Below are 16,071 nucleotides of genomic sequence, written 5' to 3'. Positions count from 1 at the left end.
ATTAAATTACTAAAGGCAAAGTCTTTGCTCTAAGAAAATGTGTTTCAACTATGAATTGAAAAGAGAAGCTTTGTGTTTTCAACAGGTGTTGAATTCAATTCAACTGGATTATGTCTGTTTGCCATTGGGACATACTGACTTTCACGAACTAGACAAGCCTCTGATATCTAGATCTGCGTCATTCATTTTGGGCCCAGCTTCTGTACCTTCCTCGGTACAGGACTCCCACTTATGTCCCATAATTCCACTCACTAGTGTGGTCTATTCTATAGGGGATTTTAAACTAATTGCACAATTTTTCAGAGTCTCTTTCTCTCTAATTGCATATGAAGTCCTTGTACTAGTTTGTAGTTGGATTACTAGAATCTGTACATGTACTGCCTAGTCACTTACTGCTCCAGAAATCCAGCAAAGATCTCACAACCACTCTGGCTTCTGACAGGAAGCCCAAATATAGGCAGCAGGGCATTGGCTCTTAGCTTTAGGTGAAGTCTAGGACTTCCTGTGTATCTCACTTTGGGGCCCAGACTGAAGGGACAGCAGCTAATTGGCATAGTCGGTATTCATGGCCATCACAGGAATATGAGACATTGAGCCAAAGGACACAGGGATATTTAAGGTTTTGTGCATGTCATGTTTACTGAGGTTGTGTGGACTAGAGCAAGTTATATGGCACAATATCAGTAAAGTGGGGAACACCCATCCACTCTGGTGTGCTGTAGGTTTCCATGGCTAAGGGATTGAGGAAGAATTAAGAACAATAATCCAGTCTGGTACATATGGCTTCACTTTGTATGAACTTTGTCTCTGTTCCTCCAACCCTCTGATCTCAATTTCTATTAGTAATATGCCCTGTGGGAGTGAAAGGGCTTTCTATAGAAAGTTTGAATTTTAAAGGAAGAGAATAGTTTCCAGATAGCTTAATGGCCGTGAATCCAGTGGTCGTTATAGCTGAGTATTCATTTGGCTCAACCTTGTGGTTTCATTCACAGCCAGATTTGTAGGACCTAGCATAGTGCTAGGGCATAGAATACATGCTCACTAAATATTTGTTGATTGAAGTGCATTGTTTTCTTATTTAGTAATGATTATCAACAGATAGTAACTTGCACCTGAATAGAATTTTCTGTTTTAATACAATGATGTATATATTATCAATATTCCCCAACTTCATTAGTGACTGTGACCCACACCAAAAAGGTGTTTGTAATGTGATGCACTGAAAAATGATAAGTTTGTGTTTGCTCTTTTCAGGACCAATACAAATTATTGGTTCCTGTTTTTCTCAGGTTTCCCCCACCCAGGTTTGTTTTAAAGAGTATCTATTTACACCACTTTTTGATGTGCTAAGAGCCCTTAGAAGAATAACTACATGGATAGTTAGAAATATGTACAAATATAGACAAAAATCTATGAATTTTTAAGTTTACAAATTTCTAACAGTGAAAATGCCATTTAAAATTACCTCTAAAAAGGATTTAAAATTAAAATGAAGCATAATGTAGATACAAAAAGATCATCATGAATGAGAAAGGCAGTAAAGAACATGTGCCACTTATTTTCTTCTTAGAAGGAAGTAAATAATTCCTATAGTTGATTTTATGAAAAACATTTCATAAAACAAAAAGAACTTAATTGAAAGACAGTTTGCTTCTCATGATAGGTCATCTACTTTGGGTAAGAGTAAGAGCAGGACCAAAGTAACAAAACGCTTTCTTGGGCTTTCTTCAATGATTCTGAAAGTTGAAGCTATTTCCTTTGCTTTCTTACAGGAAACATTTATTAGAGCTTAAACTTGTATTAATGTCTCAAGTTATAATCATCTTGCCAGATACACTTATGGCATAAAGAGAGGAAGGAAACTAATAATCATGAAGTGTCTACTTTATGCCTGATAAGGTGCTAGAAGCATATACTTGTTAAGATGAGAAAAATTATCATTTCAGAAGAGAAGAAACTGGGCTCTGAAAGTTTAAGTGACAGATTTTTTTGACTCCCAGATCATGAGCCAAAACCCAAGAAAATGCTCTATTTGATAGTGTAGTAAACGGGCATGAACTCCACTTGCAAGTTCAATAATTATAGTGTAGTAAAACCAAGTTTTATTTAAAGATAAACAAACGACAACTGTGTACACATGTTTTGCAATAGACAAATCACAGTGGTCCAAAGTCTTACAGTGGGTATTCCCCAAGGCCACATAAGAGGCCCTGAGGAATAGTTCAAATGTGGATCTACCCCAGACATTCCCCGTCTTGGGCTTAAGTTGACATGTTGACTCCTCCTGGCTGGAGTTTCTCACTGTGGTTGTCCCTGCAGTGCTGACCTTCCCCCTCACCTCGAAATCCACTTCCTTTTCTGGTGGTGTCTTGTTTTTCTCATGCTTCTAGACCCATTTTCAGGTCTGGTAGAGCTCTAGACATCATTCTTTGACATTTCTTGACTTATAAGACTTGAGATTCTTTCTAATGCAGGCAAGTTTTCTTTTATCAAATACTTTTCCTAAATAAGGGGTTTGTCCTCTTGGTGGTAAATTATAAACATTTAGCAAGTGCTTATTGTCTTTACAAACTGTTTCTAATGTGTCCATCCTGTTTTCAAAGAAGTTATCATATACCTAAAAGCAATGACATAAAAATAGAAGCTGCCAGGTGAGAGCTCCAGACAAGAACAGTAAGCATTGCTTTATAGGAGGGAGGAATCAACATGGACTAACGTGATTCTGAAGAAGTTGAGACTAGAGTGGGCCTGGTAAGCATGAGGTGACCACAGGTCCTCCACCTCCAAGTCTAACATCATGCTCTGTCTAGCTTGAAAGGACACATCGAAGGTGTGAGGAACATAATGGGGCTCCCACATTGGGGGAAGAAAGGCATCAACATACTCTTTCTCTTGTACTGAGTCATCTCCCCTCTCCCCCCTACAGAACTTGAGGGTTTGCTTTCTTCTTGGTCCATGACTTAACTCTCAGAGCCAGGGCTAATGAGAAAACACCAAGGCCTAGAGACATACTTACGGCTTCTGTGTTGTCTAGCCCAACTCACAGAGTAGGAGATAAATATCAGACAGATACTCTGGTCATAGGAATAACAAAAGCACATTTTCCTTAAAAGAGCTCACGTCGTAACTTCCTGGAGACCCTATTGGTAGGATGAGGCAGTATAACAATAAAAAATAGCTGTTGGCATCTGGGGTGGCTCAATCTGTTAAGCACTGGACTCTTGGTTTCCACTCAGGTCATGAACTCAGGGTTGGGAGATTGAGCCCCTTCCCGGGGCTTTGCTTAGTGGGGAGTCTGCTTGGAGTTTCTCTCTCCCACTGCCCCTCATTCATGTGCATGAATGTGCAAATGCTCTCTCTCTCTCTCTCTCTCAAATAAATTAAAAAAAAAATTAAATGGCTAATGGCTCAGATTTGGGGATAAAAAATATTGTCCCTTAAATAGTTGTTCCAAGTGTAACTGTAAGAACTGAGATAGGTCCAGAAGGCTTCACCTGAGCTAAATGCAGAACTTGGAAAAGTTATCAGATTTTATTCCATTGCTCCAGGTAAGCTGATAGTAAGTCCTCAGAGAGCTGATCAGAGGTCTTCTGAGCTTCTAGGTGCTTCATACATGTTCATGGCAATACCTACTTGGTGAAGTGGTAGCTCTATTACAATGGCCTAGAGAAGTTAACTTGTCCACATTTATGAAACTATTAAGTGGCTGATTAAACATTTGTTGGGATGTGAATGTCAGTTCATGGATTAAACTAATTTTTTTTTAGTTGAAGAATTAACCACCTGAGAGTCAAATGAATAGTTCCAGAATGCTCCACCACTCTAATTCACTGATTTGCTGACTTAGCTTAATTTTTAATGTGTATGGGAATGGTGATGACTTAATGTTATCTCTCCTAAGTAATGTATTTTCATTTAAAATTGGTTGGGTGTAAAGATAATTTACAAACAAAATCTTCTTAAAATTTTTAAACGAATAAAACTGGCATTTGGATACATTTCAATGCAGTAGTTATTTTTTCTTTCTTCCTTCCTTTCTTTTTTTTTTTTTTTTAATGTCATATAAACTTGCCACAAATGAAAACTTACTGCAAAGCCCCTGGAGTAGATGTGTGCACAGCATCACAGCTTAGGCTCAGATGTGATGGTGTGGGGGGAAGTGGTAGACTTACAGGGTTTTTTCTTCCTCCATTTCTTTTTCCCCCAAGGTTATCCCTGAGTGACCCCAGTGGAATTCCATGCCCTAAATTATACACGTAATAGCCAATCCCTAATTTAATCCCAGGGGTTTGAGAACTCTGATCTGGTAGATCTACAGAGGTCTTCAAGTGTACAGCCCATGGGTGGACATGGAGTCCTTTTTGCAGCAGCTAAAACCTTGCTTTTAGATTGAAAGTCTCTTTCTTTTAGAGGGGATTGACCTAATCTAGAGAGGAGAAATTTTCTCTTGCTTAAGGTTCAGTTGTGTCATTTTTATGATAAAAACTAGAAATAGCCAAAAGCTGTCTCCACAATTCACATCATCTCATGATGTGAGGTGAGGGGTTAAGGAAGGGAGTGGTTGAGCCCACTTATCTATGTTTGGTTCTGAGAGTTGCCATATTGATTTACTTCATCTACCACTCCCCAGCCCCAGAAGGAAAAACATTATGTAATTATTATGTTGTGGTATTTTATCTTAGTAGTGAGGGATGTTTTTAACTTCTTTGAGGAAAAAACTGGAAAGACTGACTCTATTATGAATCCACATATCAGAATTCCATTGATACTGTCTTTTTAAAAGAAAAAAGACTTTGTTTATTTTTTTTTTGAAAGAGTGAGCAAGCATGAGCAGGGTGGAGGGGCAGAGGGAGAGGGAGAAGCAGACTCCCCACTGAGCAGGGAGTCTGAAGCAGGGCTCCATCTCAGGACCCTCAAGATCATGACCTGAGCTGAAGGCAGGTGCTCAATGACTGAGCCACATGAGTGCCCCAATATTGTATTTATTTTTTATTTTATTTTTTAAAAAGATTTTATTTATTTATTTGACAGAGATCACAAGTAGGCAGAGAGGTAGGCAGAGAGGCAGGCAGAGAGGGCCAGGGTGGGGGGTGTGCGGGGCAGGAAGCAGACTCCTGCTGAGCAGAGAGCCTGATACAGGGCTGGATCCCAGGACCCTGAGATCATGACCTGAGCAGAAGGCAGAGGCTTAACCCACTGAACCTTCCAGGTGCTCCTTAATATTTTCTTTAAATTATATATTCATTCTCCATGAAAGTGAAAAATGTTTAAATGTTAACTTGACTTAAATGTTTCTGTCATTAAGCTGATTCTGGTAATATGCTCAGGGAAGCAAAATTCACTATTGCCCATCACATAAAGCAAGTTTCTCGGTTTCAAGTGCAATTTGATAAAACATTAAAAAAATTTTTTTTCTTAGGTCCTTTATAAAAGTCTTTGGAAAAAGAAATTACTCTGTCAGAGAGCACTCGATTTTCCCTGATGTGTTACTTTTATCAATTATAAATGTTGTTTGCCTACAAGCAACTGAAAACCCAAGAAAGAGAGGCTTAAACAGGGGAAGGATATGTTTGCTTCCAGCAACAGGATATCTGGAGGTAAGCTTCCAGAGCTGGGATGATAGCTTAGCATGGTTCAAGGGGCTTTCATTTTCAACATCAAAAGGTATCTTCATTTCAGGCATCATGTTAGTTACAAGTGGGAGAAGGAGGAAGAAGGAAGGGCAAAGTGCAAAGGAAACTGCCAGCTCAATCTTTAAAAAAGCTTTTCTAGAAGCCACAAGCAGAGACTTCTGTTTATACTGTAATGGCTGGAACTGAATCACATGGCCACTCTGCTTCTCTTCAACCAATCTAGGAAAGCAAGTGTCTCTGTTTTCTTTTTTTTTTTTTTTTTTTTTTTTAATTTTTTATTTATTTATTTGACAGTGAGAGATCACAAGTAGGCAACCAGCATACTAGTAGAAGAGGCTGGTTGGAAAGGCGGTGAACCAGGAAATAAGGGAGCCAGTTTACATGATCTGCCACCACTGATTGGGGATTCTTCTCTTAACTGATACTTTGTCACGTGGAACTATTTTAAACAAAGAGTTTTCAGTTCAGAAGTTCCAGTTGAAGAATGCAATGTCCTTACCACTTATTTCCTCTTTTAAATGATAGATTTGGGCTGTCTTGTCTCTAAATAGCTACTTACTGTAGCTTGTATTTTGAAAGCCTCCTATCTAAGATCAGATGACAAAATGAAGGGAAACATCTTGTGACCTTTTTGGTTTTAGTCATTTGGGATGTATTTCTTCCCAGGACAGACAGTTCAGTATTTTTAAATATTCTGGTGTTTATTTGTTCAAGACTAAGACAGAACTATCATGAATAATGAATACATGATAAAAGAGCCAAACAATAAGGTTCACACTTTTGAAATTTACTTGAATCTATTGATCTAAAACAGTTCCCATTAAAGAACTGCATTATGTTTGTCTAGGAGGCTAAAATTTTGCTAATTTCAATGGGTAAATTTCACATTGTAGCTCTTAAGCGCTATTGAAGTCATCTAAACATTTTTAATTGATCATAAAAATATCTAATTTTGAGTAGCAGATCCTATATAATTCTAGTCATCAGATTATTGCAACTCAGCTTTAAAAACATTTCTTTTTGGGGTGCCTGGGTGGCTCAGTGGGTTAAAGCCTCTGCCCTCGGCTCGGGTCATGTTCCCAGGGTACTGGGATCGAGCCCCACATGGCCTCTCTGCTTGGCAGGGAGCCTGCTTCCTCCTCTCTCTCTGCCTGCCTCTCCATCTACTTGTGATCTCTGTCTGTCAAATAAATAAATAAGATCTTTAAAAAAAAAATTGTAAAAAAACCACAAAAAACAAAAAACATTTCTTTTTACAATTAGAAGAAAACACCCTCATTAGAGTAAGTAACACTGTAAGAGAAGATTCTTTCATACATCCACTATTATGACTACTTAACATTTTTTAATATTCTGCTCACAAGAGGAAATAATAATAGCCAGTGTCGATTGAATACAAATTCGATCCTGGTAATTTTATGTGTATTATATAACTTAATCCTCTCAAAAACCCTGGAATCCTGGTGTAGTTTTATCCCTTGTTTATAGATGAAGGTAGCTATGGTTAAATAACTTGCTCAAAGTCACATGGTTAGCAAGTAACAGAGCTGGAATGTGAGCTCAGACAGTCTTCAAAAACCTCAAAATTCTCAGGATGTGAATGGGCCGTGTCAGATACCCAGGAGGCTGGAACACACTCCAGGGCTTGCCAATGCTTTTCTGTCCTCATATCATGAGATTCAAGACTCTAGTTCCCAAGAAGGGCGGACAGCTCAGCTGTCCATCAGTAGCTTAGATCCTAGATCCACCTGGTTCTTGCCCTTGCTGAGGGCTGAAGTTGCATGTCTCAGATTCTGTGAGCTCCTCTGTAGTGTTCAACAACCTTTTGTCTTAATTTCCAGAGTATCTCTGATGCTTCTTGGCAAGGAACACGGATACAACAGGTTTTGTGAAAACCTAAACATTTGTCCCATAGGAGAATGGACTGTTTCCAACAAGAAATCTATAGATGAGTTTAAAAACAAGTCATTAGAAAATCCGATAGTCTATTCATAAATATGACACAATATTACGTTCCTTATAGCCTATCCAAAACAATCCTTAAAATAGTTCTTTCTTAGTACTATTTGGTCATTTTATTACTAGAAGTTACATGCATTGGCCCCTAATACATTGACCCTAAGATTGTGTACATTTGGCCATTTCCATTTGGCAAGGACCTTACCTCTTTTACATAGCTAGTACACTGTTTATGCTCAGTAAAAAAAAAAAAAAAAAAAAAATTTTTTTGTAATCAAAGAGAGTGAGCACAAGCAGGGAGAGTAACAGGCAGAGGGAGAAGCAGACTCCCACTGAGCAAAGAACCTGATGCAGGACTTGATCCCAGGACCTTAGCTTCATGACCTGAGCCAAATATAGTCTCTTCACTGGCTGAGCCACCCAGGCATCCCTCAGTAAAAATTATTCCTACTCTTTCACTTGTTTTAGTTAAGCAAGTTCTATTGGGTTGATTCATGTGTAAAAACTTCAAGCAAAACAGGCGGACAGAAAATCTTTTAACTGCTCCCAATCCTCATCCCCTCACTTGAAGTGAACTCAATTACACATTGGAGGTGGAACCTTCTTTTTGTCTTCTATCCATTTACCTACCCAGGTCCACATACAGAACTAGAAAGGTTTGTTTCATATGTTTTATTTTTTTTTTTAAACTTCAATATGCTAAAGAATGCAGTTTGCTTTGTTCATAACAACATGTCCTGGAGCTCTTTCGCATGTCAGTGCCACTGGCTCCGTTTTACACTTTGCAACTCCTGCCAGGTATTCCATGTTGTGGGTCTACAACGGATTATTTAACAACTCCTCTTCTGATGGACAAGTCCGTTGTTTGTGATTGTTTATAGTTACACGAAGCTGCGGTGCTTCTCCTTGTGAAGGAAATGTAGGAAAGGAAACTCCTCCTTGCCAGTAGTTCTCTAGGAGGAACATCTAACCGTTGAATTCTTGAGCTTAAATATGTGTGCTTTAAAATTTTTAATCGATGGTAAAAAAAAAAATGAACTCCCACAATCATGACCATATACCGCTAGTTCCTTGTGTTCACACCAAATTTTTAAGTTCTCATCAGTGACTCTTTTTTAAATAAAGATTTTATTTATTTATTTGAGAGTGAGAGAGAAAAAACATGAGCACGGGGGAGGGGCAGAGGGAGAGGGAGAAGCAGGCTCCCCGCTGAGCCTGGAGCCCAATGTGGGGCTCCATCCCAGGACCCTGGGCTCATGACCTGAGCCAAAGGCAGATACTTAACCGACTGAGCCATCCAGGCGCCCCTCTCAACAGTTACTCTTACAGTCATTCTTACATTTCTTCTTTTGGTTCCTGTCTCTCATACTTCCATTCCTCTAAATGACTCATACTGTCAAGATACATACTTGGTTGCAAGGAATAGAAAACTTACTCACACCAGCTCAGACAGGAAGGGTAACTTACTAGCTCAGGTAACCAAAGTATGGGGTAGACCCCAGGCTAGCTGTCTCTCAGGGCCAACAGCGCTTAAGGCCGGAACACTGCCAGAACTCATTCTGCTTCTCAGTCTCACTTTTTTACTGCAGAGTTATAAAAGGAATAAAATAATATAAGGAGTTCTTTATATTCTGATACAAGTCCTTTATATTCTGATACAAGTCCTTTATTAGATAGAAAGATATCCATGGTTTGTCTTCTAGTTCTCTCTCTCCCTCTCTTTCTCTCTCCTTACTCCTCCTCCTTCTTCTCTTTCTTTCTTTCTTTCTTTTTTTTTGGTGGGCAGCAAAGCAAAGTTTATTGAGTGACAGTACAGAGCTCCTAAAGAGGGAGGAGACCCTGGAGGATTGCCCTTGTTTTGTAACTCTCTTAAAAATATCTTTCAAAAGGTACAACATTCTAATATTTACCAAGACCAGTTTATTAATTTTTTTATGAATTGTGATTTTGATGTTGTATGTGAGAAATCTCTGCCTAACTCAGTCACAAAGGATTGTCTCCTATGTTATCTTCTGGTAGGTTTGTAGTTTTAGATTTTATATTTGGGTCAATGATCAATTTTGAATTAATTTTTGTGTAGACTACAATGTATGGGTGGAAGCTTATTTTATTTTTTTTGTAATGGATATTTGAGTATTTTAGCATTGTTTGTTGAAAATATGGTCCTTTCTCCACTGAATTGCCTTTGCATCTTGGCTAAAAATCAGTTGTCCATGCATGTATGGATCTCTCTCTGCACTCTCTGTTCTGTTGATTTATTTGTCCATCTTTGCTTCAATGCCATACTGTCTTCAGTAGTGTGCCTTCATAGTAAGCGTTGAAGTCAGGTAGAGTTAGCCTTATTTTTGTTGTGTGATTTCAAAGTTGTTTGACTTTGTCAGGTCCTTTGCATTTCCAAGTGAATTTTAGGATCAACTTGTCAATTCCTACAAAAATGCCTCCTAGGATTTTTTTAGGTAGATTTTTTTTTAATTGAGCAAAATTCATATCACATACAATTCACCAGTTTTGCCTTTCTAAGTATATAATTTAGTTATTTTTGGGGTATTGACAAGGTTGGGCAAACATCACCACTCTTTAATTCCAGAACATTTCCATTACCCCCAAAAGAAACGTTGTATGCATTAGTAATCACTCCCCATTACCCTCCCACCAGTTCTTAGTAACCATAAATCTATTTTCTGTTCTTTGTGATTTGCCTTTTGTGAACATTTCATATAAATGAAAGTATACAATATTTGCCCTTGTATGTCTGTCTTCTTTCACTTAGCATAATGTGTTCACGGTTCATGTGGAGGCATGGATCACCTACTGGGATTTTGATTGGAATTGCATTGGATTCATAGACTAGTTTGGGGAGAACCGGCTTCTTAACAGTATTAAGTATTAAGTATTCTGACCACAACAAGGTAACTCTCCATTTATTTACATCCTTAATTTCTCTTAGCAGTGTTTTGTAGCTTTTAGTTTGGAGGTCTTACACAGGTTTTGTCAAGTTTGTCCCAAAATATTTTATGTTTCTGATGCTATTGTAAATCATTTCTTTTTCAGATTTGAATGTCCAAGTGCTCATTGCCAATATATAGAAATACAATTGATTTTTGTATATTAATTTCACTGATTTTCTCTATTTTTATGTTTTCTATTTCTTTTATTTCCTCACTAATCTGAACTATTTCCTTTCTTCTGCTTACTCTGGCTTTGATTTGCTTTTCTAATTCCTTAAGGTGGAAGCTGGATTGTGATTTGATACCTTTCTTTCTTCTAACATAGATAATTAGTGCTATAAATTTTCCCACTAAATTGTTATAATTTTCATTTAGTTAAAAAAAAACTTTTCCAATTTCTCTTTTGATTTTTTCTTTGACCCATGGATTGTTTAGAAATGTATTACTTTGTTTCTAAATACTTGAGGATTTGCCAGAGATCTTACTGTTATTGATTTCTAATTTAATTCTGTTGTGGTCAGAGAACATACTTTGTGTGACTTGAATCCTTTTAAATTAATTGACACTTGTTTTTTGGCCAAAAATACAGTCTGTTTTAGTAAATATTCCATGTGCAATTGAAAACAATTATGTTTTCTGTTGCTCTTGGGTGAAGTATTCTATAAATGGCAAAGCAAACTGATAGGGCCATTCAATTTTTTTTTCTTGATTTTCTGTCTACTTGTATTATCCATTTTTGAGAAAGAGATATGGATTTCTCTGACTATAATTGTGATTTGTCTTTTTTCCACACAATTCTGTCTGTTTTTGCTTCTTGTATTTTGAAACTCTATTAAGAGCATAAACACTTATGATAATACAGCACACCTGGCTGGCTCAGTTGGTAGAGCATGTGACTCTTGATCTCAGGGTTGTGAGTTCAAGCACCACGTAGGGTGTGACTACTTAAAAATAAAAAATAAAATCTCAAAAAATTTAGTAGTGTGACTACTAAAAAATAAAATCTTAAAAAAAACCCACTTATGATGGCATGTCCTCTAGATGAATTGGTTCCTTTATCATTATAACATGACCTTCTTTATCCTAGTAATATTTGAAGTATTTTCTTGGGGATCATAGAGTTTGTTCTTGTTTTATTTTCTTAAAATCCAAGACAATTTCTGCTTATTTGAGGGACATTTGGATTATTTACATTTAATGTGATTATTGACATGCTTGAGGTAAGCCTACCATTTTGCTGTTTATTTTCCATTTGTTTCATCCATTCTTTTTTTTTCTTCTCTCTCTCTCTCTCTCCATCTTAGAGTTTAATTGAGCATTACTTCTGTGGTTCTACTTTATCCCTTCTATTGGCTTGTTAGCTATAGCTCTTTGCTTTGTCATTTTTGTGGTTGCTTTGGGGTTTATAGTATGTATTTTTAACCTTTTGCAGTCTACCTTCAAGTGATATTATATCACTTCACATTTTTTAAGTAACTTACAGCAGTATACTTTCATTTCTCTCCTCCCAGCCTTTATGCTATTGGTTTAATACATTTTAATTATATATGTTATTAACTCTATAATCGACTCTCATCATATTTGTTTAAACATTCAAATATCATTTAAAGAGATTTAAATAATGAGTGAAAAAACCATATAATTCACCTATATAGTTACAGTTTCCAGTGTTCTTTATTCCTTTGTTTATATCCATATTTCCATCTGGTACCATTTTTCTTCTGCCTCCAGGACTTTCTTTCTTTCTTTTTTTTTTTTAAGTTTTTATTTATTTATTTGACAGACAGAGATCACAAGTAGGCAGAGAGGCAGGCAGAGAGAGAGGAGGAAGCAGGCTCCCTACTGAGCGGAGAGCCCGATGTGGGGCTTGATGTGGGGATTGATCCCAGCACCCTGGGATCATGACCTGAGGCTTTAGCCCACTGAGCCACCCAGGCACCCCTGGACTCTCTTTAATATTTTTAAAGTGTAGGTCTCCTGCTGATGAATTCTTTCAGCACTTGTATGTCTCAATAAAATATGAAATTGGTGGTTAAGACGATTTGGTCTTTGTCCTTAGGGTTAGTTGACAGTTTATTATAGGTTCGAATGTGGAGTATTTATCTATGTTTATATTTGTTTTTTTTTAGCATAATAATGTGGTTTTTTAACTGGAATTTTATTAGTTTCACTGCTCACAGTGGGCCAGGCTTTGTTCCTGAGTGAAAGTGCTATCCTAGAGTACAGGGTACAGCAGTTTTTAGCCCTCATGGAATCTATAATTCAGCCATGGGATCTCACAATCAATGCATCTAGTATCCATTCAACATTTTATTGTAATGGTGCTTAGATTGCCCCAAAACCTCAGTTTCCTTTTAAATCCTGGGAACCTCTATTAGAAACCTTTATGAAATTATTTTCAATTTTTTTTCATTCCCTTGATTCCAATAATTTGGAATTATTCAATTGCTATTTTAGTATTCAATTAAACTTCTTTAGAATGACTAGGATTAGAAATTCTTGTGGAAAGAACAATCAGAAAACCAGAGAAACGTATAGGTTTTTGCGACTTTCTGGTATATCGTAGTGACCGTGTAACAGTTTTTTCTCATCCGAGCCATCAGCTGACAGCTTCTAATTCTCAAAGGAACTTTATTTAGCAGAGCAGCTGTTGGTTTTTTTCTGTCAGAAATTCAGCCGAAAGATATAGCTTGATATAGCTCACTTAGTGGCAATGATTATTTTGTCAATGCCAATTACCCAGTACTAATTTAATAAGTGAAAGTAATTTGGAAATATATACTGAGCAACATTTTTGTCTTGTTTGTTTGTGGTATCAGACATAAATATATAGCTCTGTTTTACATTTCCTTAGCTAACAAATGTAATTGTTAAACATTCTATGAAAATACAAAAGCTTCAAGACTAAACATATTATAAACCTTTGAAAAAATTTTCCATTAAAAATTGATATTTTTTTAAAAAGTTCATGTTGTTGATGGATGATAATGAGTACCTGTGGGTTAGGGCACAGGGTGAGAGCCTTGACCTCAGGCCAGAGGTCCAGACTACAAATACAGGGTGGGATAGAATGAGGCCTGGCCAAGAACAAATAAAGTTAAAGATACAGAACTTTGTATTAGAATTGTTCAAAATAGAAAAAATAGAATGGGCTTTTCCATGAAGTGGTGAGTTTCACTAGATGTGTTCAGCAGGACCTGGGCAATATGCAGTGTCCTAGGATATACCTGTAATAAGGAAATGTGATTTCTAAAATCCCTCCCCATTTTAAGATTTTAAAAATTTTACTAGTGCAAAGGTTAGAAATAACACAGTGTTCAACATCAGGGAAAAGATGACACAAACGATGACTTACATGCCTTAGAGAATACATAAAATTACAATTTACAAGCTCAGTCATTAACAACAAGTTCTATATAAGTATTTTAAAGTATTAAAAAAACCCAAAATTATAAGTTTAAAGATTAATGACGGGGGGATTCTTTAATTTTAAATTACATCTTTTAGAACCGTAGGCATTTTATTTTAAAAGAAAATCTATGTATTTTATTTAACATAATTAGGGCTCAGGGATGAACTAAGGAGTAATTGCTTAATACCCACAACAACCCTGAGATATTATTATATGTTTTGAAGTTAAAAAAAAATCAAGGCAGAAAATAGTGTACAGAATGGTACTACTATTAAAGTGTACAGATACAGATCTAACTTTGCATATACATCTGGAAGAATAATTTTGTCTGTCTGTCTGCCTGTCTATCTGTCTGTCTCTCTCTCTCTCTCTCTCTCTCTCACACACACACACACACACACACACTTGCCTCTGGAGAAGGGAACTGAATTCAATGAATTTTTGTACTATGCAATTTAAAAAATTTACTTATATTATTTAAGAATACTATTTAAAAATAATCGGGGTACCTGGGTGGCTCAGTTTGTTAAGTGTCTGGCTTCAGTTCAGGTCATAATCTCAGGGTCTTGAGATCAAGTCCCTCATTGGGCTCTCTGTTCAGCAGGGAGGAACTTGATTCTCCCTCTCCCTCTGTCCCTCCCCTGACTCATTCCCTCTGTGTTTCTCAAATAAATAACTAAAAACCTTACAAAAATAATGTATGAACTGTATTACAGAAAAAAAAGTCTTTTTTTCCCCTGAATTTGAAGTCCGTAAAAAAGGTCCAGTTGCATGACCAGAAGTCAACACTTCAAATGGGTTGGACAAGGCCATAATGATCATATATGAGCAATGCCATAAGGATCATATATCATATCCAGAAGAGAAATCCAGAGGAGAATGAAACCAGCCACCAGATCATGAAACAAAGACTTGGACAAAATAAGAAGTTTAAGTTAAATGAGAAATCGTAAATCAGGAATGAGAACAATTTTTAGGCCAATGCCATATCAAAAGGTTCTAGCCTCCGGATGATCAGACCTAAAGATGGTTAAGAAAGTCACAACCACCAAAGGGTCAAAAGGCCTGGGGGTCAGGGTCTGTAGAGCAGTTCATTTAGAAGTAGCAAACTTTGAGTCCTAAGACTGCTTCCTAATGGTGACCCACGGGCCTCCTATGTGGCAATAACGTTGTCAGCAGGCATAAACTATCATACTTGAAAACTTGGGAAGAAGAGTGCTATTCTTTCCAAATCTTTTTTTAAAGATTTTATTTCATTTTTAATTTTTTTTTAGGATTTTATTTTTAAGTAATTTCTATACCCAATGTCTGGCTCGAACCCACAACCCTGAGATCAAGAGACATGCTTATTCTGACTGAGCCAGCCAGGCACACCCTCACCAAATCATTTATTTTTTATTTTTTTTTAAAAAGGTTTTACTTATTTGACATAGTGTGAGAGTGAGAGAGAGCCTGAGCAGGGGCCAGAGGGACAGAGGGAAAAGGAGAAGCAGGCTTCCCACTGAGCAGGGAGCCTGACGATGCGGGGCTCTATTCCAGGACCTGGGATCATGGCCTGAGCAGAAGGCAGACGCTTCACCGCGTGAGCCCCCCAGGAACCCCTCTCTAAGTCACTTAATCAGCAGACTGACCCTAGGGTTTTATAAAGGTGTTGTAATGTAGTCCCATTTGGTTTACTCTGTCACTGGAGGTCAAGAAGCATCATAGCCTAACTAGTGTATTTTCTGTTACTGCTGTAATGAAGTACCACAAACGAAATGGCTTAAAACAACACAAATTTACTGTCTTCCAGTTCTGGAGGTCCAAAGTTCAAAACCAGTTTCACTGGGCTAAAGTCATGGTATCCAGAGGGCTGTGTTCCCTCCAGGGGCTTTAGGGAAATATCCATTCTCTGCCTTTGTCTACCCCTGTTCCTTGGCTTGTGACTGTCTCTTCCGTCTTCACATCTCCTTCCCCGACTCTCTTGCCTCCCTCTTTTCCCTTACAAGGACCCTGGTGATTACATTGGGCCCAGCCAGATAATCCAGAATAATCTACCTTACATAAATCTAATGATTATGGACTTTAGTCGCATCTACAAAATACCTTCACAGTGACACCTAGATTAGTGTTTGATGGG

Source organism: Mustela nigripes, chromosome 5 (assembly GCF_022355385.1).
Source record: "Mustela nigripes isolate SB6536 chromosome 5, MUSNIG.SB6536, whole genome shotgun sequence".
In the NCBI taxonomy this organism is placed as follows: Eukaryota; Metazoa; Chordata; class Mammalia; order Carnivora; family Mustelidae; genus Mustela; species Mustela nigripes.
The sequence above is the reverse complement of the archived record's forward strand: the minus strand, read 5'-3'. Positions refer to the sequence as shown.